The sequence below is a fragment of the Sebastes fasciatus genome, chromosome 21 (genome assembly GCF_043250625.1).
Source record: "Sebastes fasciatus isolate fSebFas1 chromosome 21, fSebFas1.pri, whole genome shotgun sequence".
Lineage (NCBI taxonomy): Eukaryota > Metazoa > Chordata > Actinopteri > Perciformes > Sebastidae > Sebastes > Sebastes fasciatus.
The window spans coordinates 6,600,073-6,627,850 of NC_133815.1; the positions used below are offsets into that span (position 1 = coordinate 6,600,073).

The 27,778-nt window shown below is 39.3% G+C and overlaps 1 protein-coding gene across 2 annotated transcripts in view; it reads right to left on the minus strand.

Annotated features, from left to right (window-relative positions):
* Positions 1-27,778, minus strand: part of cdh19 (cadherin 19, type 2) — a 142,558-nt gene that overhangs the window by 76,779 nt on the left and 38,001 nt on the right. The window contains exon 1 of one of the 2 annotated variants that reach the window (XM_074621636.1): positions 9,852-9,895. The exons of the other annotated variant lie outside the window; for it this stretch is intronic. The gene's annotated coding sequence lies outside the window, so the exon portion shown is untranslated. Of the gene's footprint in view, positions 1-9,851; positions 9,896-27,778 lie in introns of those variants that run through there. 2 annotated transcript variants of the gene reach the window in all.

Here is a 27,778-nt window from a genome sequence, read left to right on the forward strand (position 1 = left end):
TGAGCATATTTTTTTATGCTAAATGCAGTACCTGTGAGGGTTTCTGGACAATATTTGTCATTGGTTTGTGTTGTTAATTGATTTCCGATAATAAATATAAACATACATTTGCATAAAGTAAGCATATTAGCCCACTCCCACGCTGATAGTATTAGTATAGTATTCAATATTTGACTAATCTCCCTTTAAGGTACATTTTGAACAGATAAAAAAATGTACTTTTTATTTATATTTATGTACGTATGAATATAATATATACTATATCAAAAATAATATGTGCACTTGAGGTAGTAGTGGGGATAATGGTAGTGCAAAAGGGGTTGTATGTGCAAAAACAGACCAACATAACAGAATGATGCAAATTACAGAGATGCAGTGCAATGTACAGAACAGTGTGTAATCTAAAACATGTATAATATTTATTTATGGTGGTGAACGGAGGATGAGTTGGAGTTGTTAGGACATGAGTATTGTTTTAACACATGTTCGGATGAATGTGAACACATCCTTTAATCAGAGTTGTTGTCTCTGTCTAATATCCAGCTGCAATCTTGTCATGAGCTGCTGATTTGCATGACAGCAGAAGTGCGAGTTTACAGCTTTCATTACACTCATGTACAGTAGTCAGCACCGTGCAATTTGCTCTTTTCATATCGATTGAAAAATTATGACTTAATTATGATAATTCGTTTTTTGCCTTGCAATTTTCCCCACTCTCCATGGAGGATTGTAATTAATCCATTACAAACAACACCTGTTATTCAATATGTTGATGAAGACACCTCTGAGGTAAAACATTAAAATGGTGGCGATACCAGCACAGCGCATCAGTGCGTGTGACTTGTACTCTTCAAAGGGGCGATTAAGCTTTCCTGATTGATTTCCCCCGATGAATCATAACAGCAGCGGTGGGTAAACTCCACCGCAGACGGGAGACCAAGACACAGAATGAGCATTTTTCATCCCTGAGAAGACGGGAGCAGATCTCAGACAGTGAGCTTTGAGTCTCTACATGGTGGTTATTGTTATCATGTTATCTGTTTTTCACCTCACATATTATTTGTTGTCTTCAGGTTTTTGTATTAATTATATAAACAAGATATAACGTGTTAATTGGTGAGCTTCAGAGGTGATCGATTTTATAACCTTTGGACAGAACCAGGCTAGCTGTTTCCCCCCTTGTTTCCAGCTTTGTTGCTAAGGTAACCGGCTGCTGGACAACTCAGCCATGAGGAAACAAAAAACGTTAGTCGTCGTGCAGTCATCTGGTGTTAATGGGCCATTAATTGACACTCCCACACCGCCACAACCCTACGCTATATCGCTGCAACACCTGATTTGATATGAATGCAGCCTACGCTACATTAAATGTATGTATTATTATACAAACAATCCACCTAAATCTATTTATGAAAACATCTGAGGCGAGAAACAGGCTATGTCTCTGCTGAATCTCATTTGATTTTAGAACTATATCGCCTAATTTGACAGTTTGGTCCAACTTTATAGAGGCAAAGTCCCGCCCCTTATAGCGACCCCACGGGACCTTATTTCGGAAAAAAATATATATGGTAATCAACAGCGCGTGACAAATATTTTTTGATCCCGTTTGAATCACGCCATGAATCACACATATGATGTTTGTCGATTTAAAAGATAATTTTGCAAGTCAAGAAAGTCGCAGTATGTCGTAGTATCATTTAGTTTTGTGTGAAACCGCTCAGTGAACTACGTCTCTCGTCTCGCACAATATACATCACCAACACTAACTAGCCAGCTAACTTAGCTATGACTAACGTTATCTTACCTGATGTGTTTTATCAGCCGGGAAGCGAAATAACGAGCGCGATATGTTGCTAGTGTGAGTTCATCCCAGTAGGAAACACACATAGGAAATTAATAAAAAGTGTTGAGACGCCCTCCGTGGCCGGATCTGGTGGAAATGCGCCATTAGTAGCCTCCCCTGCCTGCGCAGTGCGCCACATTCATACGAAACGGCTGCCAGAGCTGATTGCAGCCACTCTAAACAATGCTTGTGATTCCATAAGGGAGGAAAAAATCAACAAATCGCCTATTGAATATGACTGTTTAAATGGGTAAACAATGAAGGAGATTATTGTGGGCCAGTTTGAGATCAGTGTTAGTGATGATGTATAATAAATTTAGTCAATCAGAATTTGCGAACAGCTAGAAAACAGCATTAGAAATCAGGATGAACACCTTTCAGCGGCTCCAGCTATAATTAATAGGAGACTTTGTGCACTAAAAACAGTTTCAACAATGCCTGTCTAAACTTTTCCATTTGATTAAGTTTTATATCCGGGCGGCGCTGTGAATTCCGAGCCATAAATGCATCCTGATCCTCAGGAAATCATCCCGGATTACTGTCAAAGTCACATTTTCTATCATTTACAATTCATTTTCAATGGATCTGCTCAGTGCGAAGTCAGACTGACATTCCACATTATGGAACGGGACAAAATTGTCTTTCTTGTTTCCGGCATAAGGAGACAGAAGCGAATGTTCACTCAGGATTTGAAGCTAAATATAATATGAAGACGTCTGTGAGACATTTTGACAAGTTGAGACTCTCTTGTTTCTCTCCAAAATGCTGTTGTCAATGCACTTTCTCTGTTTACAGAATTGTTTCTATCCTTCACATCTACAGTAGACTCTGTCAGTATTATATGCAGCATATCTAGAATACTGTACAGCCAGCATGTTGTTGTGGTCACAATTTCTCCACCATATATTAAGGCCTTGGATATAATCCCTCGGGATGACATGTTCCTATTTAGCCAGCCTTTCCAAACAGTTGCTGCCTTATTGTCCTGACATTTCCAGGGAATTGGTTATTATTCAGACGTGTTTATTGAGACTTATTGTCTGATCTTGTATTATTAAACTCCCTCTCTGCTGACTTGAAATTCCACTTTACTAAAGTGGACTTGGACTCAACTTGAAGTGAGATATGAATAGTAAACAATCAGTCTATGAGATGACATCTAATACCAACATTTTTAAAAATAAAAGTATTCTAGGTTTGAGATTTTTAAACCATGACATTGGATAATTAAAAAAACATTATATAGCTATCAACGGGAATAATCTGACCTTGTTAAGAAGCTAAGTGAGTATTATTACAAGGCAAGGCACGTATGGCGTCAACAAGTGTTCAACTGTTTCTTAACCTACTGTGTCTAGCAAAACTTCCCATCAAGCAGCTTACGAAACACCCTCAGAGTCTCCAGTCTAGACTGTCAGAACGCCACAGAGACGGTTCCTTTGAACTCGTAAAAATAGAAAGTTAAAAGCAAAGCAGGTTTAAACGGCGGAGATGCTGGAGGATGCGGCGTCTTGTTAACATGGTCCATCACGAGTGGAGAGAAACTTTCACACTTGTGTTCTAATTTAGAGTTGATTTACTGAGAACCAGAAGGGAGGCTTATTGTGCGCCTGAGAAAAGGTCAGGAGTAATTTTTGACTAATGTTGTTTTTATCTTTGGCTTGCTGTCTTCCTGATTAATTATGTTCAAGATGAACAAGCAGAGGACAGACTGAGGGTGCTCGCTGTGACCTCTGTGTGGGTGTGAGAGGCGCTGATACCCTCAGTTCAACAAGTTTGGGTAGAAAGCGAGATACAATTTAACCCTGTTTCCTGTTATGACATATTGAGTTGCTGAAAACTTTGGATTTTTGGAACTTTGGAAAGTTATGCTACACAAGAAACTGTACAATATGTTCAGTTTCTGATATTTGTTGTTTCACTGCAGCAAGAACAATCCTCCCACAACCTGCCACCAGGTCACCTATGACCGTGTTACACATTTAAAAATGTTCTTTTCACTTATGCACATCATGGTTGAGTGGTTAAGTTCTATGAGCATATGTTAATCAGTATGTAAGAGTATTCCACATGGCAGCGGATAAAAAAACGAACAAGTAAAAAAGAAAACAAGTCTACAGGCAAGCTAGCAACTCTGTGAGACTGTACTTTGAGCTTTGAGATAAACTGTTTTAAAGGGATTTGTTTTATCATCCTATTCAAAGGTTCAAAGTGGAGTTGGAGATGTTATAAAAGGGGAACACCAGTCCATTGTCTCTTGATTTTAGCTTGGAGTTGGGATGGACAGGAGGGCTGCATCTAAGCACCTGAGTTTTAAAAGATTGCTAATGCAGCTCGAATCAAAGCCATTTAATATTCTGTGCATAATTAAACCTATTTTAAAAATCAATTCTGTAAATGTTAGGCTACAAGTGCAAAGAGGAGCTGAAATGATATTGACGGACAAGGATTGACTGTAAAATCAAGAGCTTTTCACTGTTTCCCAGCTCACTGTTCACCACGCTCTGAAATTACATTACTACTGCCACTGCTGCAAACAATAGCAGATGCAGTAAATCTCACAATTTTACCCTCTGAGGTTGGGATACATGAACTTTTCCACTTGGGGCAGCAGCTCAGTCCCCATCTGAGTGGACCCGGCCACATTTGTGCAGAAAGAGATGAATAGTGTGATCCCGACGACATCACATTGAGCAGTGAACCACACTGAAAGAGGAAAAAGAATGTCACTCTCTGAAGATGTACTACCTAGATATCATGGCTCTCCAGATTTCTTGATATCCTGCAACGAGGTATCACACCAAAGCACATAATAGTCCACCAGGGGATAGGATATGTCAGTGTCACGTTTTGCCTCGCTGAGGCGTGAATACTACACCCCTGAAGGTGCAGTAGCTATACCAGCAGGGTGCCACAAAACCACAGTTAGGTTGAAGAAAAACATCATGATTGGCCTTAAAATAGGTATGTAAACTAAGTAAAATACGTACAGAAACAACGCAACATCAGTAAGCGTCACTACAAAACCTGGGACAAACGTCACTAATGTTACTTACAAAACAAAACGCTGGTCTCAACCAGCGGTCTCCTGGTTGAAAGTCAGTGTTTGTTGGACCCATCCACCTCTCCTACCGCTCGCCATAAGTGCCCTTTCTCCCTTTTTAATCTACGTCACTAGCTCTGAGCGTCGCTCATTCACATGGGTGCATTTACATTGCAGTCAATACAGACTACATGGCGTGAGAATGACAAGCCTAAAGGAAGAAGAGCGTTCTTATTACACGTTTTCACCTTGCGCATTATCGTGTCATTCAAACGCCTTTTCGTGCGACCGAGCTGTATGCCGACGCTTGGCAGGACACTTTGCGGGAGACTAACCTCTACCTTGAATGAACAAGAATACAGACATGCTGTCGCTCTACGTGAGAGCTGTATTCATGTTCATAAGAGTGAATGATTTGCAGCACCGGCACCAGCAGAAACCCCAATTCCCCAATGCTCCCAATGCACATTCCCACTGGATCCCTTGAGAATCCCGTTGTTTTTTGTAATGAGATTACAGGCTGGTCCACCTTTCAGTGACTGGGATGAATCCACACTTTACAGCTTATTCCAAAGAGGCTTTGTGATCTTGTTGATTGAGTTGTTCGAACATACCCTCTGGGCCCTCCTTTAAAGACAAAGACCACCACCCAGCCCTCCAGTCCAACGTCACTGTTCCAGAAATCTCAATGTCATTTAAGAGACGTATCAGCTATGACACCCTGATATCCAGAGCCCTCATTACTTCAGCACAGATCTTGTCCACCCCTGGCACCCTCCCATTGTGGAGACCTATGCAGTGACCTCTGCCAAAGAGATGAGCAAGGACTCTCTTACGAATACTTAGGAGAAAGTGCTACTGTTGAGTTTTGGATCTGATCATAGTGTTTCTTCCGCCAACAATATTTTCATTTATCTATACATGTGGAGAACAACATCTTTCAAAGAATCGTTTGTCTGAATCTCTTGAAGGCTGCCTCAAAGTAGATCTCTGACTCATCCCGAGTGCTCCAGCAATTTGCCAGATGTGCGGAGATGGGAAAGCAGCAAAAAAAAATTTCACTTTGTATGAAGAAATGAGTGCAACACTTGTCAGGGTCACAGGTTGTAATTTTTGATTGGTTGCCAAACTTCAAGAGCCGGGTCTTATCTATGAGGCTGTCAGTGGGGAAACACAACTATTTGTTGAGACCAATGAAGTATTTTGTTAAGTTTAGTTTCTGTGTGTGTCTATTTGTTAACCTAAATGACTGAAACCAACGCCACAATAAGAGGACTGGAGCAGGCTGGCTCAAGGACGCGATGAGTGGAGCGATGGTGGGAAGTTAGTTGAGCTCACCAGGGATTCAGGTAAGGCCTGCATAATTTTCTTGTTGGCAACGGAAGGCATTTAATGAATGTTGTGGCCCGTTAGTAGCTGGTACACCCAGATGGCTTAGTGGAGATTATTTTTCCAGTACTACCTGTGTCATAACAAACACCATGGATGCCTTTGAGAAGAAACACTATTGGCCGGTACTTGAAGTGTAAAAAAGTGCCAGTACTCCTCTTATTCACATATTGGCGTGTTGGCCATTATCAGCAAATCATTATTACATTCTGAATATCCACAGTGCATGAATACTAGGAGATATTGGATTTTAAGAGTCCTCCGACGAGACAATTTTAAGGTTTTTGACTTAAAACTATGCACTTTCACATCATTTTGGAACATTATTATTACTAGTAAAATAATAATTTATTATTACTCATATCACAGCCTTCAAATATTTAATTATTCTGGAAATGTTTTGCCCCGTAAAATCATATTTTTTAAAATAAAGTTTCATTAATTAGATTTGTTCACATATTTTAAAGAAGTTATGACGAACACAACTAATTATTTTACAAAAAGGAAAAATAAAAATTGTATTGACAAATTACAGCACCCCCGTTCTCCCTCCCCCTCCCCCGTGCCGTGCGTCGGCTTGTCCAGATGCTCTCCACATTGTTTTTATGTTCAAACGGCTTATGAGGTGCGGTGCAAAAACGCTGGTGCTGTGCTGTACAATGGCAAGGGAAAACCCTACCATTATGAATCGCCCAGGGAATCTGATATGGACAGGGCAGAAAAGAGTACCAGCAGGTTGAATGTAGTGCTGGTGCATAAGAAAAAGTCACGGTACGCCAAAGAGCAAAATGTTTAAGGGCCCGTACAGTATATCGGTGAATACTGGCCCACTTCAAGCACTGCTTCTGCCATCAGACTTGGTCTGATGTCACAGCGTATAAGCTAGTTTGTAGTTGATGTCCACAAGCTCGTTCTTGCATCTATAATAGCTACCCACTAACTTTGTTCTAGCTCCAAGCAGCTAGCTCAAACATTATTTGCACCTTAACTCGTTAAAAGTTCACCGTAGTATGAGCAGGATTAATCATTGAAACACACATGGAGCATATAGGATCTGTACCATCTGTCACATTCCCATCACTCATTCACAGCCATTAAAGATTCTCCATCTTTCATGCGGTGGCTCGGTGACAGGCTGGTGCCGTACAGCGTGGCGAGGGATGTAGATGGCCAGAACAGAGTAATTGCTCTTGTATCGTGGGAATGAGACCAAATTGGAGGTTGGAGCTACGTTGATTGAGAAGCAGCCGCGATGGCGAGTAGGGGCAGATTTCCTCCCTGGGAGCACAGATAAGGATGACACAGACAAAAAGAGTGGGGAGACCCAGGCATCTATTAAGAGGTGTGTGTGTGTGTGTGTGTGTGTGTGGGGGCTGCTAGCAGGGACACACAAGTAAGCAAGGGAGTCAGAAAAGTGCTAGTTTGCTCTGTAATGAGCTGAATGAGTGTAATATTCTGTGGCGGTATGTCTAGTTTGGCCTCGGCGTGGGAGGCTTCCTCCACCTCACCTTGGGCCCTGCCATTGTTTCATCAAAGCTTAATGATCCTGCATGCACTGTGACAAGCACAGGAGTATATTAGTGACACTGTGCATTCAGACGAGGGATCGTTATAATGAATATGCTGCACAGGCAAATCTATTAGAAAGTGTTTTGACAGTGGTGTAAATCTAAGAGTGCTACAAGTCAAGGAAAAGCAAATATTGGTCTACGGTCAGTCTCAACGAGCACTCGAAGAGTAATTTCATTGAGGATTGGCTGTTTGTATGTATCAGTTCCATTTTGAAATACATCATGGTATATTGCTTGTACCATGGCCAGTATGTACCAAAAATGAAAATGACAAAGTAATAACTATTAAGTCCCAGAACAATAGCTATTTCTATATAGGTGGACAATGTGTCTTCACTTCCTTACACTGTATAAAAGTGAAGCTAAAATATTCCAAATACGGGAGCTGCCATCCTGAGATTTTTACATCATTTGGAGCCAGAGTCTGCGTAGTAGGGATCGAGACCTGGAGCCGCAGTATCAGGGTCCGCCCACACACTCGCCCAAGCCAGTCAGGAGTCGAGCACAATCGCAGCTTGTTAACGGTGAGCCACCCAGCTGCTACGTGGTAGATGTTTGGCTAGAAACACACAACAGCTTACAATAATATCTCTAGAACTACATTTATGATCAAATTGACATGTTCTATGACACATACTTGTGACGGTTATGGAAAGTTAAAGGTACATCTCCTCTCTCGTACAATTCCTGAGCCTCCAACTGCGTGACTATTTCACTCAGAGCAGCTGTCAATCATGACGTCTCACCCACTTTTTATAGCAGTAAAGAACTAATTAAGACCAAACTTATGAGAGCCCGGTCGCACCAAATGGCGTATGAATGATGCGGTTATCGCAAGTCATTTAGCGTGTAATAAGAACGCCGTTCTTGCTTTTGGCGTGTCATTTGTACACCATGTAGTCTGTATTGACTGCATTGTAAACACATCCGTGTAAATATACTACGCTCAGAGCTAGTGATGTAGAATAAATAGTGAGAAAGACTGCTTATGGTGGGTGGGAGAGAAGGTGCATGGGTCCAACAAACACAGGACTTTCAACCAGGAGACCGGTTTTCATGTCCATAAGATTTATTTTGAAGTTGCGTTAGTGACGTGTTTTCCGTACTTCTGTTTCGTTGTTCCTGTACATGTTTTACTTGGTTTATGCACTTGTTTTAAGCCCAACTATGATGTTTTTCCTAAACCCAACTAAGGGGTTTTGTTGTCTAAACCTAACTGCTGCCATTGCCGTAGTAAGAGGCGTACAAATGACAGCTATTGAGAACTCTTTGTTGGCTCTAGTACATTGTGAAAAGTAGGATGTTCTCTAGAGCTAGCTGTCTAACCATTAAGGTATTTTTTTTGCAGATAAAGCTGAATAACAGGGTTATTTGCAGGCAGCTCCATTCTCCCGAAGACCTCTAGATAATTAAAGGAAAGTAAGAGCTTGGGGTGATCTTTGTATCCTGATGCACAGCCATGGATCTCAGCATTCAAGCACCACTTGTGGTCTCTCTGGGCCTCCATTGGGGGACAGGAGAGGTCATGACACTACCCAGCTTGATCAAGGATTCCTCTGTCTTTTGTTCTCTATAGTTTTCCTCTCTGGTGTGCTCTCTTGCTGTCGGCAATGTGTGCTATGTTGTGTACTGGCCTTTAATGATGCAAAATTAAAATAATTCCATGCCTTTTAATATCCTGTCAGGGAAAATTGGCAATACAACTTAGTATGATAATTAGTATCCGCTGCATTTGTAATCACAGATTGTCTGAATTGAAAATTCTGCTCTATTCCAACTCTACAAAGCTCACGTAGGGACACACAGATGTCAGTGTCTCTATGATGCATGGTAGCCAGCCTGTTTTCTTTATCAGCGCAGCGTACTGTACTCTTCGGCTCGCTCCCAGCAACATACCTCCCCTGACTCCGAGATAAAACATGGGGTCTGTCACACAGACTTGTGCTGAGGCCCGGCAGGGGAGCCCTAATGATTGCAATAAAAAACAAATGCAAATGATTACCTTGGGGTTCCCTCTTGTGTGGAATCTGTCGCTCAGCCTCTGGCTGTCAGGATGGATCACTGCCATCGTCTGTGGACATGGAGTGTTAGGAAAATAAACACCGACTGGGCCAACGCAGGCAGCAACAATGCAATAACAATAATACTATTATCTGTTACATTGTAGGGTTGCAAGCTAAGACCATTTTTGGTGAAGAATGATGGGTCACGGCTGAGCAGAATCACATCCTGCCAATCCTGGAGATCAAATTAGCTCATTTTCATTTGTAAGTTTTGATATTTCACCGTTTTACAGCCATACAAGCAGTCAGAAAATGATTCCTGTCATTTGTGCAAAATCATAATACTCTTTGTCATGTTAAATATTGTCCTCTCAATACCACCAGTATCTGCAAAGCATCACATTTTCATGAGCTAAAAAAACAGCCCTGTTTTCAGCTTTTGTTATGCATTTTTCAGTGGTGCAAAGTATTACTCAAGTACTTTACATAAGTACAATTTTAAGGTCTTTTACTCGAGTATTTTCATTTCATTCTTCTTCATACTTGTAGTCCACAACAGTTATTTACTAGCTATAGTTACTGATTACTTATCAGATTACGATTTTACATACGAAACAGTTTATAAAATTGAGTATTGTTAGATTAAACTATATGAATAGTTAAAATAGCTCCACAGTGACCAACTACAACAGACAGCGGCCAATCTGTTTAACATGTACTTTTACTTTTGATACTTTAAGTACATTTTGTTGTGGGATTTGTCCCGGTGTGACAGATGAACAGTACATCACTGCTAACAAACTGTAGGCTGTGGAAAGTGAGTGTAACTCGCGATTGAGTGGGAAAACCACTGATGCTTTGTGCTTACATAGTATTGGGGGAGGGGTTAAGCTACGGACGGCTCCTGTGCTTCATCGAGCCGTGATTTTAGGTCGTTTCAGGCCTGCCTAAAAAATCCTGAACACAAAAATGGAGGAAAACAATCTAACTCCATATAGTTCTCAGACTTTAAGCATGTTTTCACCACTTATTTTCTAACATGTATAATGTCAAAGTTGAACCACTCTGTAAATAAAGTGTAAATTGTGACTATGACTCTGAGATTTAATTCAAATTGTGTGAAACAAACAAAATATAACTATGTGTGAATATGTAAATTGTTGCTAAACCTTTACAATTGCCTGACAACATACTGTATATGCTGCCCTTTGTATAATGTTTTATGTATGTGAAGGGGTTTCTATTAATGAGGATATCATAATTAGTATGCTTCAGGTTTTCAGCTACAGGCCAAGTTGTCCAACATTACTGTAATGTAGCGTCTTTTGTTTTTTACATTTCATTCCCAGGTCAGAGTTAGAAAGAAACAAATGCAGCCTTTTCCATCAACTGGAGGATCATCAGCAGTTATATGATTTTTTTCACTGCGGGCAGGAAATGGAAATTAGTCCCGCGCCTGCTGTTGAATGGCCAGAGTTATATTTGAAAATGCTTTGGCTCTAGTAGGTCATAACTAAAGAGTTGAGTCAACACAAAATGAGAAGCTCATATAAAATGATTTTATGAATTATTTCCTAAAGTGTGTCAGGCTTTTGGAATTTTAGAGGACAAGAGAGGTCAAAGCAAACAAGAGCACAGAGCAGTATATCACGCTGTAATAAAAAAGAAAGCCATGGATTTCTGGAATTAGGCCTCGGGGGGCTGCATGTTCCACATGAAATCTCCTTCGTTGGTCCTTGGTGGATGTGGCGGACATGTGATGTTTGACTCGGGGGTAAAATCTGCCTCCAGCCGTACGTCAACAGGTGAATTGAGACTTGCGGTTATGGCGATGTGTGATTAGTTCAGGGAAGGGCGAGGGAGACTTTGCAGACAGATGGATCATGCATTGTCTCTGGTAAGCATCCCACAGCGTAAGCCGGGCTAATCCTCAAGGCAAGATGTATAGCTTCGGTTGTCTCAAAATAGACAGTTTTGCAGTAAGAGAACGCCTGTTATACTTTAATAACTTACACAGAGATTCAGCACACATTGATTCAAGGTCAACAGGAGCTTCCACTGTACAAACCTATAAAATATAAAATAGTAAGATTACAAGCTTGAGATCACATTACAGCGGTGAAATACAAACACACCTGCAGCGGTATTTCTGCAGCTGGAAATGCCTGCTTTTCTATTTCCACCTATTTTTAGTGTGTGTTGTAGTTATTTGGTTGTTTGGCTCCTTCGGGGCTCAAGGTGCCTATCGGTCAAAACAATCTAAACAACAATTTTATGATTGATTTGCCATGCAGTTATATAAGAGGATGATATAAAGTACACACTGTGTGTCCTGGAAGACCTGGGGTAGAGATTGTATTGGCAATAATGATGATTCATTTGTTTTACGAGGGGAAAACAATATCAGCTTTTTGTTTTTAGCTCATTTTGCTAATGATGTCTTCGTCATTAAGCAAATGACCAGAAAGACACCAGAAGTGCTTCTTAAAAATATTAGAAACTTCTTTTTAAATGTGATTTTTTTTTTGCTTGGATAAAAATAAATGAAAGGAAAAAGTTAACTTCACATGCCTCCTTTGATATTTTGGGAATGTATATGTCATCATGAATGATACAATATCCCCACTGCAAGAGCAGAGAATTACAATGAAACATAATGTCATTAGGGCCGTTCTCCAAGTTTGAGGTGGACTTAACTGTCGGCTGAAATGACTTTTCTAATGAACTAAATTTGAATAATGTATCCGCGGACAGATTTGGAGCGCTGATATGGTGATGATTAGGATATATGACTAAAGACCAGATGCGGCAATCCACCTCTGTGTGATGCATGACACATTCACATGATTAATGATGACTTGTGACGTTTGCGCTAGGTTACTCAAACAGCGGCTCAGAGACAGCGGCTCAGAGACAGCTCCTCTCGCGGAGATAAACCACAGGCTCAAGTATTCAGTGAGAGCATGTGAGATGAGAATCTTTATCCAGCTCGTAGATTCTGCTCAGCGCTGTGCCTGGCAGAGACAAATTTAAGGCACATGGTGCTCTACATTTTTTTTGCTTACTGGTAAACAATTGTGGGGATTTCTAAGCACGCAGATCCCTCATTCAAGAAACATTATATATGGGGTCTTTTTTTGTTGTGATACAACATATATGCATGAATCAACAGAAATGCAGGGCAGAGTCAGTGATGTACAATTTATGAGGCCAAAGAAAAAAGTGCACGATTAGGGGTGTCAATCGATTCAAATATTTAATCGTGATTAATCTTATGATTGTCCGTAGTTAATTGCAGTTAATCGCAAATTAATCACACATTTTTTATCTGTTCAAAATGTAACTTAAAGGGAGATTTGTCAAGTATTTAATACTTTTATCAACATGGGAGTGGGCAAATATGCTGCTTTATACAAATGTATGTATATATTTATTATTGGAAATCAATTAACAACATAAAACAATGACAAATATTGTCCAGAAACCCTCACAGGTACTGCATTTAGCATACAAAAGATGCTCAAATCATAACATGGCAAACTGCAGCCCAACAGGCAACAACAGCTGTCAGTGTGTCAGTGTGCTGACTTGACTATGACTTGCCCCAAACTGCATGTGATTATCATAATGTGGGCATGCCTGTAAAGGGGAGACTCGTGGGTACCCATAGAACCCATTTCCATTCACATATCTTGAAGTCAGAGGTCAAGGGACCCCTTTGAAAATGGTTATGCCAGTTTTTCCTCTACAAAATTTAGCATAAGTTTGGAGCGTTATTTAACCTCCTTTGCGACAAGCTAGTATGACATGGTTGGTACCAATGGATTCCTTAGGTTTTGTAGTTTCATATGATACTAGTATCTTCACTCTTAGCCCGCTACAACCTTGAAAGATCAAATAGTGGCCGGGTCCGACAGCGGCCCTTCGGATATTAAAGAGGTTTATTAAAAATTGCAAGTTGCATTAATGCGTTAAAGGTGCAGTGTGTAGGATCTCACGGTATCTAGCCGTGAGGTGAGTCAGTGCGTAGAGTGTGTGTGTGTGTGTACATGGGTACATGTAAGTGAGAGGTGTACCAAGAGAGAGAGAGCGGCAGCGTCGCGAGCGAGTAACGTTATCGACTCCGGCCTAAGCAGGAAAAGTTAACAGTGTTTGGTTTGTCCGTTCTGGGCTACTGTTGAAACATGGCGGTGCGACATGGGGGACTACGTGAAGAAGGGAATTCATTCTAAGGTAACGAAAACACAAAATGTCTTATTTTCAGGTGATTATACACTAAAGAAAACATACTTATTAATATCATATTCCATTTCTGCTAATAGATCCCCCTAATTGTTACACACTGGTCCTCTAAAGAAATTAGTGGCGTTAAAACTAATTTGCGTTAACGCGTTATTAATGCTTTAACTTTGATACAAAATTACCTTGAAGCTTTTAAAACACCCCAAAACCTTCCCCTCTAGTTAGGCCTGCATGCACCTCTATGGGAAAAGGTGTCATCGCCACTCAATATCTGAGATGCTCCAGTTTCTTAATCACTTGTGAGAGAATAACAAGATATGGGCAGCACGTAAATCAGGGTCTCTTCATTGCTGATAATGTCCTTTAGGACTCTGTGGCCACTACAGACAGCAGGAAGATTAACCCGGCCTCGCTCAGCCACCTACATTGAAACACTCCACACGCCGGCTTTTTAGCTCCTGTAATCTTGAGGTGTGCATCACACTTCTAGCAACCAATTAACAAAGGGCATTACACTTGAACCTAGTGTTAAGTTGTATTTTCAGCTTTCTCAAGAGTGTATACACACAAAATGGAGATCAATATGATCTGGCATTCAATGAAGCACTTGTCTAATAATAGAGGATTTGTTTGTGTCACAGAGACACCTACTGGTTCGGATCTCCTTTGGGTGTCTTTGTGCAGAAAAAAAGGACTTGTGGACTAGAAAGTTTACATGTGGTGTAAAATTGTGTCCTCAGTTGTCCACATGTATAGCAAGAAGACCGACAGAGTGTGTGTTTTGTGTGAGTGCAGCTCGTTTGTGCTTTTTTGCTCGGCAAACAAAGGCAGATGTGTGTAGATTGGGATTTAAGATTCTGATTTAATTAGCTTTGACTCTTGGGGCTGCCTCTAAGGTAGTTGCTCCTACATGCTGCAAAACTCATTATGGATGAATTAATGAAGTGGGACGTACACTTGGCATCATCCATGTGGCATGCACTGATGCATTATGTATTATTATTATTATTTTAGGGCACGGGCAAATCAGGTTTGTTTGCCGGGTGTATATCGGGGACAGCAACGGAGAGGCATATTGATTCTAACGTCAAAATCACGTCATATACCACCAGCGTTATATACACTCTGTTATCTTATTCATATCCCGGATCATTATATATAATACATATGTGCAGAATGCTTTTGATATTGACTACTTTTGATTTGCATGACAATGTTCTTGGTCTTTCTATAGCGTCTGCATTACATAAAATATTGTTCACTTCAGATTGCATTTGTTCAACTGAGGAAGGTGCTTTACAGTCCATTTCCATTTCCTTTGATTAGATGTGGTTTCAACATGAAAGAATGAAACGACTTGAGATGAGCTCAAGTATGAGGGGGATGCTTTGCAGCCCACTTTATTTGTACAACTTGGAAATATCACTGAGAGTAATTCTTTATGAAACTTCAGCGTCTTAAAGGAACAGGGGTTTTGATGTTTGTTTGGACTTTGATGGCTTAGAGCTGCACTAATCAATACTTTTTTGTTAAAAAGGTTTTAAAAGACTATATTAAAATGACTATAAAAAAGCTCAGATAAAGCCACTGTACCAGGGCTGCAAGTAAGGATTATTTACATTAACGATTAATCTGTTTTCATTAATTGATACATCAAACAATCATTTGGTCAATGAAATTTCTACAGCTCAGGAAAATGATATGGTGATGTGCGTTTTCTACCAACACTCAAAACCTAAAAATATTTATTTTACTATCAAATAAGAAAAAGAAAAGCAGCAATTTTGTAACTTGTAGCATTTAGCAGCTAAAGTGGCCGATATTTTTCTTTTGACTAACATTTGTCAGGTCGCTAGACACACAGATCCAAATGAATGCCAATGATGCTCCGTGTCAGTTGGAAGTGTAAATATGCAACTGCTTGCTATAAAGCTACAACATAACAGCTATATATATCAATATAACAGCTTCATAAGGTGATAATATGTCAGAGTTACAGCTTGTTCTGCTGCCCCCAACTGAGCAGTCTGGTCTCACTCCCAGGGCGTTAAAATTACTGACGTTTAGGCAGTGGCCCTCGCCGTCTTGATACCATCACACGAGGCACACTTTAGCGTCTGTCTGAGAAGCACTAGGCTTTCAAGTAACTCCACTGTTAACCCATCAGCACCATTATTAGACGTTCAGCGCAACGGACGTAGTATTAAGAGCGAGAAAGTCTGCTAAGAGCGGGAGGTCAGGGTGGTGGACGGGACAAACAAACACAGGACTTTCACTCAGGGACCGGCGAAAGCAAAAGTTGAGTTATTTTAAGTGTACTTATTTTAAGCCAAACCATGATCTTTTTTCTAACCCAAACCAAGAAGTTTTGTTGCCTAAACCTAACCATCTCACAATGTTAACCACAAACAATGTTAACCACTACTGTTTCACAACTTTAAATACATTTTGCAATGTTAACCGTGACCCTTTCACAAAATTAACCACGACCGTTTCACAACGTTAACCATGTTACAATGTTAACTGTGACCGTTTCACAACGTTAACTACTTTACAACGTTAACCACTTTACAACATTAACGCGACCGTTTCACAACATTAACCACGCGCAAAGCTTCTGCGTCAACATACTACACAAAATGACGCTGGGGTCTTCTGCCCAAGCTGCAAAATATGACAAGTAGGGATGAGATTACGTTGAAACTAACAATATAAATCATTGCTGCTTTATAATTCTTTAAAAAAAAATAAGAATGTGATAAACCTACTGTACACTATTTACCCAACACCAAACAACAGACAGACAAAGTAAGTGACTATCTAATACTTGTTGCTCCATGCCAGTTGGAAGAGTAAATAAGCATCTATTTGCAAACACGTTCGCTACAACAACTGTTGAAGGCAATAAAATGTCATTGTTGTGTTCACAGTTTATTCCACTGCCCACACATGGCTAAGAAATTAATCATTACTGCTTTAAATGACGACTAAATAAGTGGTATACTAATATGTGTGTTGTATGTTAACCATGGAATGCATTACCAGAACAACATGTACACCAAAGACTAAGTATAAGATGAGATTGATAGCATAGTAAACAAAGGCATGCCATACCTATGTAATGTGTATATGAGTCTGAGCTCTACAGGCGGTGATAAACCTCACCTCCGCATCATAAATATCTTTGACTTGTTTATTGTATCTTATCGCACAGCGTGGTCGACAATGCATCATTAATTTAAGAACCTTTCTAATGAATGTGAAATGAAAGACTCTCAAGCAAGCAATTTCTCCGCACTTATCATACGAGGAGAGACTGTAGTGGCTGTATTTTCTATAGTCCTCACCCGAGTGCTTGTGAAACTAGTGAGCTCTGCCGTCCCGCTTTGCTAGCCCCTCATCCTTCACCCGTGACAGAAATTACATGATTCAATGGTCCCGTGGAAGAAGCTGATGGACAGCCAGCTCTAAAATGTTAATAAACACACTGTTTTATATAGCAGCCTTTCATTTTTCACCAGCAAATACAGCTTTAACCTTGTATGTCGCACCCCCCTCTTCTGCTGCAGAGGTTACAGCCATAGCGACATCTGCAATTCAATTCCCGCCCCCACCCCCACTCGCAAAAAAAAAAGACATATGTGAAAATAGTTTAAAATGAGATTCGAACACAGTGAGTTCTTGTCCTTGTCACTTCTGATCTCATCGGGCGGAGTATGAAAGCAAATAAAGGGATGGTTAATGATTTTCAGAGGCTCACTTGACCTTCCGACTACACTGTTGTCCTCAAGGAAACGCTCCAGTGCTGCCAGAGGCTAAATCCGCCGGGCGGAGCACATACAGGATCCCCGGACAAATGCTCCCATAAAGAGCTTGTTTTCTGCATCACTCAATGTGCATGTTCATGTGTGCACAGAGAGAAAGAGAGTTCATTGATTAATGCCGTTTCCATCAATACTACATAATGATTTATCCGCAGAAACCGCACAATGGTCACCGTATTATCTCAAATAATGATGTTATACTAAATTTTGCACAGCAGCTTGTTCAGATCAATGAATGATGTGCAGCCAGAGTTTCAATATCCTCTCCTCCAGCACATCAAATGACAAATTTGCTCTGCATATTGTTATGGGTCTTTTCATATTGTATTGACCTTTCACTATGATGGATGCTTTTAACTACAGTAATAAGACTTTCACACTGTGTGGGAGATGAGTCAGAGCCTTTTTCTTTTTAAGGTTAAAAGCAGTTTTGATGAGACGCAGACACGCTGTAGTACTTAAAGTGATTGTGAATTATTGATTCATCTCATAAATGTTCCCTAAACATATTACTGTAGTTTTTTACTCTTTCAACACAAAGCGGATATTTCATATAAAATGAAACAAGGACATTTACAATAGTTTCTGCATTATGTAATGTATTCAGAATCAGAATCAGAATGGTGTTTATTGCCAGGTGTAAGAGGTATACACTAGGAATTTTCTTTGGCATTTTTGGTGCGAGACAAACTGTATAATAACAAAAGAATAGATAAAAACAAAAGAATAGATAAAAACGTTAGAATAAAATAATAAAAATGTACAATTTACAAATTACAATAAGCTATAAATTCTTTTCATTTCTGCGAAATGAGAAAGAGAGAAAGAGATGACTAGTGAATAAATAATGCAATTTAATTATTGCTTTCATTAATGGACAGTGTATGCATGAGGTCATTTACTTGGTGTATATAAAGTGGGAGACTGCTGTATTTAAAACAATCAAACACATTCTCTTTGAAGGCAGCGTCATCTAGTGGACGTTATCTGCAAGTACAAATACTGTATTATGCAGAAGATATTTAATCAAATATATATGATAAAGTGGGAGATTGGAACCTGCAAAATAAAAAAATAAATAGATGACTTTATAAATAAATAAATAAATAAATATGCCATTAAATGTTGAAAAAACAATATTAAAAATAAAGGTAGGCATTAATTAATGGATGAAAAGTGACATAAATTGATATTTCTGTTTTAATATTCTTATTTATTTACCTTTGTATTAATTCCATCATCTACACTATTATTTATTTTATTTTTATTTTCCTTATTATATAGTTATTTATTTTATGAACTTTTACATTTATTTTAACAATACATACATATAAATAGAAAATCTAAATTTTTGTTTTAAATGGCTTTATTATGTCATAAATATAACATGTGACATTAATTGATATTCCTGTTTTAATTTGCTTCTTTTTATTGACCTTTGTATTAATTCCCCTATCTATTATTTTATTTAATTTCCCCTTTTATTTATTTATTTATTTTTTATGAACTTTTAAATGTATTTATTTATTTTTGCATTTATTTTCTATTTTATTCAAATTCATTTTAAATGTATTTATTCATTATTAAATTGTATTTGTTTATTCATTTATGCATGATTTTTCCTTTGCAAGTCCCTTATGTATTTCCCCAAATTTATTTATTTATGTATTCTATTCTTTTTTTTCTTTTTTATTGTCATATTAAACATTCCTTTCATACAAAAAAATATGAAAATCTAAATTGTTGTGTATAAAAATGGTTTTATTATGTCATAAAATGCTGCAGCAAACATGAAAACAGTGAAAAACATATAGATAATAATAAGATGAAGTAAGTAAGTAGACCTTTGACACAAAGATTTTTTGGGCAAATACATGAAAATCGATCATAAATTAGACTAGACTACATATCCAGCCCTGTAGGTGTCAGTCTGGGTTCAGATGTTGTGTATTTGTCTTGTGATGGGATGGACCTGTCTGCTCTTTTTCCCCCCAAATGCATGCTGGGAAAGACTCAAACCATCCTCATCACAATAAAAAATAAAAATAAGAAATGTTTAAAATGCACATAAGAATAAGAAATGAAATACATAAAAGGTAAATAAAAAAATAGGTGTTAAGATCTAAAAACATCAATCCAGTCAGATACATTTTTTTGTATTATAGGTTTATGGCCACTAGGTAGAGCTCATCCTCCTTTACTGTTTCTGATTCGGCCTGTAGAGTGACCTGATATGCTTTAAGATTATAATTAAAGCAATTATAATTAAATGCCCTGCACACCCACACAGGTGTTTTCAATTATTGTGGCGGATTTGACCTCAGGCTGAAGTCGTGCAGCGCTTCGCTGGATATTAATCAATGTCACCAATCTCTTTGTGTTATGAATCATGATGATGTGTAAGTTATCCCATTACCACCATAAACTGTTCAACAAAACTGACTGAGACGAGGTCGAATGATGCAAAATAAGCAGAAACACATGCGTGGGTGTACCAGGGGCGTTTAGGCTTCACTGATGCTTATTGCAACAACAACAACAGATGTCCTCTCAGTTCATGAAGTAAAAACGTTTGATGGACTGTGTGATCCTACGAGGTAACTGAAATAACTGTCCAGCATAGTCAACTAAGTGTTGCTTACACAAGTAATTTGAGGGGAAATGAATAGAAAGTTGTTTCCTCTATACAGTCTATTGATGTACACATCAATGCAGCTTAGTGAGAGATATTTTCGGCTTCTTTGAACGCTTTCTTTCTCATCAGTTTTAATGAGCTTCATAGGAAACGAGTGAGATAAATCGCTGTAAATTATCAGACATTTTAATGAATGAATCCTAATCAGTGAGTCAGCATAGTGGAAGGCTACAGCATGTTGGATCTGATCTGAGAGAGCAACAAACATAGTTTGCATAATACGCTATATTTTAAAACCATCACAGTTGAGCTTATTATGTCTGACATTTAAAATCTGCCTGAAAATGCAAATGAGGTGACTAAGTGGTTCCATGCCACTACTTCACATTACCAATCAGAAAGTACATTTGCAAAGACAAGACAAATAGGACAGACAGAGCTGCTGGAAATGATTTTAAAGGCGCTGTCCAATCTCTGGTTACAGTCTGAACACACACTATTTTCACTACTTGTTTTCATATACCACGTAAATATATATGTAGTATTCGCCTGATAAAATGAATCTACAGCCTGAAACAGATTAGTTTATTTTAGCATAAAGACTGACAACAGAAGGAAAACAACTCAGCCTACGGTATATCTGCATCTCTAATTAACACATATTGTTTATTTAATCTAAACAAATCCCAACTTGTTGTTTTTACACCTTATTATTGTATAAAACAAACTAAATATAATGTGTTAATTGGTGAGCTATATACAGTATGTGCTGGTAGCTGCTGCTTCCCGTCTTTATGCTCAACTAAAATAGCTGTCTCCTGGCTCCAGCTTCATATTTAATGGACAGATATGAGGATAGGATCGATCTTCTCATCTAACTTTCATAAAGGAAGCGAATAGGGAGCCAAAGTGAAACCGGAACTTCTGGGAAAGAAAACCTCATTAAAAATCCCGTCGACATTTGCAATAATTAAAAATCCAGCATGGAACATATCTTTAACTCAACAGTATTTTTTATCAGCCTTTAACGAACACCATTTCCCAAAAGCCCAGAGGCGAGTCCATGGGCGAGTCAGGGGGTCGCGATTTAATCAAACCAGCACGTTCTCATTCCCAGGGCATCAAATACCGACGCTTTGTCACGACGTCTGTCGACGCATAAGGCACCTTTTAGCAGCGGTATGAGACACACCGGGCTTTCCATTAACTACAATGTAAACTCATCCGTGTCAATATAAAATGCTCAGGGAAAGTGCTGTGGTGACGTAGTTTAAAAAGCGAAAGAAACCCACAGGGCGAGTAGGAGTGGAGGTGGATGGGTCCAACAAACACAAGGCTTTCATCCAGGAGACCGCTGTTTGTGTCCCAAGCGTTAAGTTTCACTTTCACTTTACAATCAGCTGTTCGTTTGTGTCCCGCGTTCACAACGTGAAGTCACATTTTCACTGTAAAAACGTAGTCATTTTAAGCCCAAGCATGTTTTTCCCTAAACCTAACTAAGTGGTTTTGTTGCCTAAACCTAAGTAAGTGTTTTTGTTTAATTCACAACGTTAAGCACGTGTTTACTGCGACCGAAAAATTACGCAGAGGGGCAAAGCGTCAGTATGTGATGAGGTGAGATGAGAACGTGTTGATCTGCAATAACTGCAAAACAGAGAGGACTGGACTGGGTTTTTAGACCAAAGATATTACAGCTAAAAGGTTGGGAAAATAACTTTGTAAGAGAGTCATGGTAAATATTATGGATTGGAAGTTACGATGGAACAAATGCCCGCCTTCTCACATTGGTAAAATTCCATGGGAGCTGTTTTTGTTTGCTCAAAAAGTAATCGTTAACTTATTTAAACTAATTAAGGTTTCAACCTCTAATAGGTGCTGTAGAGCACTGGTTCCTAACCTGACCCCCACTAGGGGTCACCAAAGCTTCACAGGGGGTTGCGAGGTCTTCTTGATTTTAAGGGGTGCAAGACAACGTTTTTTTTAAATATACTGTTTGCCTAAATCTCAGCATTTCATTCATTTCAATGAAAGAAAACTAAATTAAACTGTTATTTTTAACCTTTGGATTATTCTTAAAAATACAAATAGGATAAGGGTGATAACGGTGAAGACCTGAACACAAGTTATATTCACAGAGCCTTCGCTCTTTGCTAAACAGACTCGTCCTGCATTAGAAAAGTACGCAGTTAAAACAACTAAAGAGCTGATAGAAAAATGGCCGAGTGTCAGAGAGAAGAAAATACAGCATTTGTCAAAAAGAAGCCAATTAAGTATGTATGATTGTTAAAAAAAAAAAATACATAATACAGAGAATTGTATTAAAAGTTCCTAAAAATAACAGGAAAACTCATCTCCGCTAATAATCACAGGAAATAATCCGCTCAAAAATCCTCCATATCACTCGTTTTACACAAACTTCCTGCAGTTTTTGCGCTCACTATTTGGATTAATTGTGCACTTTATCAGTTGTTCTGCACTGTTATTGTTATGCATTCAATATAATATGAAATATCCATAAAATGTGTCACTTGGTTAGGGGTCGTCAGTTTACTGAATGATAGAAAAGGGCTCCCTTTAAGGAAAAAGGTTTCCTGTTGCAGTAGATGACAAGCTTCATTCTTTCAGAAAGGCAGATGAAAGAAATGTTAATGAGAGATTGCATTGAGTTACAGAAGCTACAGTGGGACAGCGGCTAGCCTGGATGTGAGAACAGCAATTTTAGGCTCTATAATTATAAACCTCTTCAAATGCTGCTGGATCACATGCGCTCTACGCAAACTGCCGCACCTCATAATTTATCATTTATCTGCGCGGCCCGCCATAAGTAGGATTTTTGTAACACATTAGCTGGCTTGGCTTCTGAAATGGAGACTGATTTTAGTAGGCTGCTGTGCGTGTGTTTGTGTGTGTGTGGTCTCCTTGGAGATAAAGGGGGAAGCGCTTGTAATGGATACTTAAGACTCAAATGAGTTATTGGCTGTTTGTTATTCTCTGTTGAGAGAACCAATTTGAGGGTTACAGAGCAATTAGCTATTTATGCACAGTGCCTGGAAGAATAAGTGTGGAGACTCCTAAGTGGGATCATCAAAAGCCCTACACACACCTCTCTAATACTAAAAATGTCCCTTTGTGTTTGACTGTAAAGTATCATCGGTGGATTAAATAGTCTGTTAAGTGGAGGGAGCTTCATATTACCTAACTAATACACAATAATACCTTGCCACTTAAAGAGCTGCCATTAAAGCTAAAGCCAGGTTATGTTATGGCGCCATGGGGGGAAATTGTCTGATTCAAGTTCCCATAAAGTATGGGATTGAGTGTCATGATGAATATTCATAAATTGCTTTAATGAAGACCTCACATTGATTAAGCCTTTTCTAATGGGCTGTATCATAGTGAATGCCAGAATATAATTGGATTACGGTGACTTTGGGAAGTACTTTGAGACAGTGCCCACATTGGAAATGAAGATGTGCAGCCCGCTAACGGCATAATTGACAAGGATGAAGATGGATGGATCCGGGCGACTCCCAAGCTCTTTCTGCCCAAAGCAGAGGGGCCTACAGCTGTGCCCCCCCCCGCACACCAAGGCATGATTTAATCAGCGCCATGGGCCTTTTTTTAGAAAAACCTGGGCCTGCGTAGATTCAGTAAAAAAGGAAAAGGTTTGTATCCTGTTTTGTTTCAGAGTAGATAAAAGTGGCACCATTTTTAGATACAATTCAAAGGCAATCTCTAATAAATTACTAGTTAGGGCTGTTATCAAACTGCTAAAGGTCCATTTTAGAATTAACTGAAGGATACAAATTGGTCCCTTTTACTCATAAACTTTCAAATAAAATGTATTAATTAAGTTTCGTGGCTGCTTGTACTCGCCATGTGTGAAGTTGATTGGATGAACGGTTCTCGAGATATGAGAAGGGCAGTCAAACAAACACAGACAAAGATTTCTTCCTTTATAGTTTGATGATGCTGCTACAGCGCCAACTATTGGCCAAATGGCACCAAATTTGTCATGGGGACTCAGACATCATATCTACACTTGTCCACCAAATGTGGTTGCAATAGCACAAAGCATTTAGGAGATATGATGTTTTGTTTTTGTAATATAAGCCCTGCCCACAGCATTTGAGCTAAATTTGAGGGCCAGCTATAGCAAAACTATATGGAGCATCAACAATACGAAAAAGTTGCTATTTCCAGATTGGTCCAGAGATGTTTGGTGACGGTTGCTCAACAATGTGTAGGAGGAGTAGCAAAAAATCGGATTTGGACACACTTCAAAATAGCATATCAATCTAGACGCAAATGGTCGCATGGTTCGTCTGGAACCACGAAATCCAGAAAAAAAATTTTTTGTTTCTGAGACTTATGGTAAAAAAGTTACAGGCCAAAAAAGTTCAAAGATTTAGCGCCACCATTTGGCCAAATTGCACCTCATTCGACACTGCATTCCCTTGGGTGCTGAGCAATACACCCGCCAAGTGTGAAGTAAATCGGATGAGCAGTTCTCGAGATATGCAAAGGACATACAGACAGATTCCTCGCTTTATAGTCAGATGTAAAGCACACCATTGTACCAAATTTTGCAAATCCATTCCTCTCTTAATCAAGCCGACGTCCCGCTGAGATTGGAAAGCTTGGTGCATTTACACTGGCTGGCCGTCAACAAGCATCCCGGTGAGGAAGAGAAATTGCTGTTGTCACACATAAACTGCTTCATGCTATGCTATCCAACGTGGACGGGGACATTGCTTGTTATTTTATCACTTATAGAGAGGCAGGAACACAGCTGTAACATGTGGTTGCAGAATTGTGCACTAATGAATGAGGTGATGGGCAAGCTGCAGAAGTAAAGCTGACGTCTGCTGGGTCTGCTTAGACTCTTGGTTTAATAAGCTTTTTGGCACATCCACGGAAACATTTCCCCGTGCTCGTCTTCCTGTAGATAAATGCTCGATGACTCATATGGAGATTGTTGTGAGAAACCACATTAAAACGGAAGGCGAATGTTGTGAAATTGTCTTTTCCGGTCTTCTAATGCATTACCGTTTACACAACAGAGAAGGAGGACATTTCATTTTTAATCTTTTGAAACACCTGCACAAATAAACACCTGATGCACCTCCTTGTGCAATTAGTTACATAAAATATCTCTGCATGTCATTATGAGCTGAATTACTGTAAGCCTTTACACTCAGAGTCTTATTAGCAAAATCTCAGTTAACTGCAGCAGTGGAGAATTTTCCCCATCTCGCTCTGAATGGGATTATTACGTAATTCTATATAATCATCAATCTCAATAGTCACGTGGTTGAACCTTCTGACAGGGAAACATGTGAAAACATGAATCATAACAGGTGAAACAAGTGTTTATGAGCATGTTATCCAAGAGACGCCTGTGGGAAAGTGCGGAGGTGGCGGTGTTGTTTTTAACGATCAGTTCATGTGTTAAGGTGAGAGATGATTAGTCAATATTACTCAGACTACAAACAGAAACCAGAACGCTTCCGATGCCAAAATCTTGTCCCGTTGCCTACAGATTCTACATGTGAATGCAAAATCTGTTTATAGAGATTATGAGATGATTAATGGGGTGGGAAAGAAGAAAAAAAAAAGTTCTTATACAAAATTCTATTCATATTTTGGAGGGGATTTTTTTATTGTGAAATAATAGATAATTTCACCTCTTTGGGCCTCAAACAAATATTTAGAAACAATGAGAGAAGTTTTGAGCAGAAACGTCTCTTTGAACTGCTTACAACTCCAACTAGACCTCGTTTTTTGGGGGGGTCACAAGCCAAAAAGGTTGGGAACCATTTGTTTAAACGTTAAAGTCTCAGTGAAACAGAAGTTAGTACGTCTTTAGTTTCTTTAGTTTTATCAAATCCTTTGCATTTGATTGGAGTTTAGCGCAATACGGAGCTACAGCACACATACTGTACCGAAGGATGTCATGATATTATTGGTTGAAATTGGTCGGTACTAGCTTACGTAAGCTCACGTCATATTTTGTTTTACAGGGAGAAAAGATGATTTTGATATAAAAATATGAAGAAATAGATCTTTTGTAAAAATGTTTTGCATATATTGTTAAATAGGTGCACAATATGACCGGGATGTGATCTAAAATGGTTAAAAAGGCATCTTTCATTTCATCAGGACTTTACAATTTACAATTCATTGTATTTTTCAAGCGTATCATGTGTGCATTTAATGTAAAATCTACAAAGTAATGAGTAACTATAGCTGTAATATATTTATAGTGGAGTAAAAAATACAATATTATCCTATGAAATGTAGCAGAATGGGACTATAAAGTAGAGTTGGAGTATAAAGTAGAAGGAAAAACTCAAGTACAAGTACCTGAGTAAAAGTACTCAGTTACTTTCCCCCACTGTTCATATGGACATGGTTGATGAAGGTAAGAAGCTGCAGTTACCGGAGCCAGCCAGGAGATGGCAGTCACCACAGCCACTGTTCCTGCAGCGGAGTCTCACTGCCTTATTGATTGTCTCATATTCATTGATTTGTTTGCCTGCAACAGACAGGTGCTCCATCAAACTGTTATTAAATGCTTCATGAAAACAGATTTTTTGGAAGTGTGAGCTAAGCTACTCTTGTACCCGCTATCGACAGCTGAGAACATAATCAATCACTGCTCAGAGAAACCTTGAGCGCCATGATGCCACTCGAAAAACAAATAACATCTGCCAGAATTTATAACACTAAAAGTCAGTTACTTTTCCACCACGCTGGATGTCCAAATGTTCCTCCGTTTAGTTTCGCTGTGGAGAATCCTATCATGCACTGTGCTCATTTCACTAAATCAACCCTGATCAGGGTAATTAAGCGCTCATCCAGTGTGGCGGGAGGAAGCTCAGCCCTGAGTCACAAGCTGCCTCCGGTCCCCACCACGTGTTTTAACTGCACGGTTACTGCGCGTGACGGGGACGAAGGGTAAAGGTGTCCCAACCGCTCCGCTCATTCATCAAAAGTTGCAGCAGCACAGACACGGAGAAAAAAACATGACAAATGGTCGGGCACTCCTTGTCGTCCTCGGCAGGATCCCTCCGGGGCCACAGAGGGTCATAAAGCACGGAGGTCACAACATGGAGGTTGTCGGTGTCTTCTAAAGCAGAGAGAGGGGAAATACACAGGATGTCTCTGAACCATGACCTTGTGTCTGAGTGAGATCCTGTCTTACACTCAGTGATTCACACAC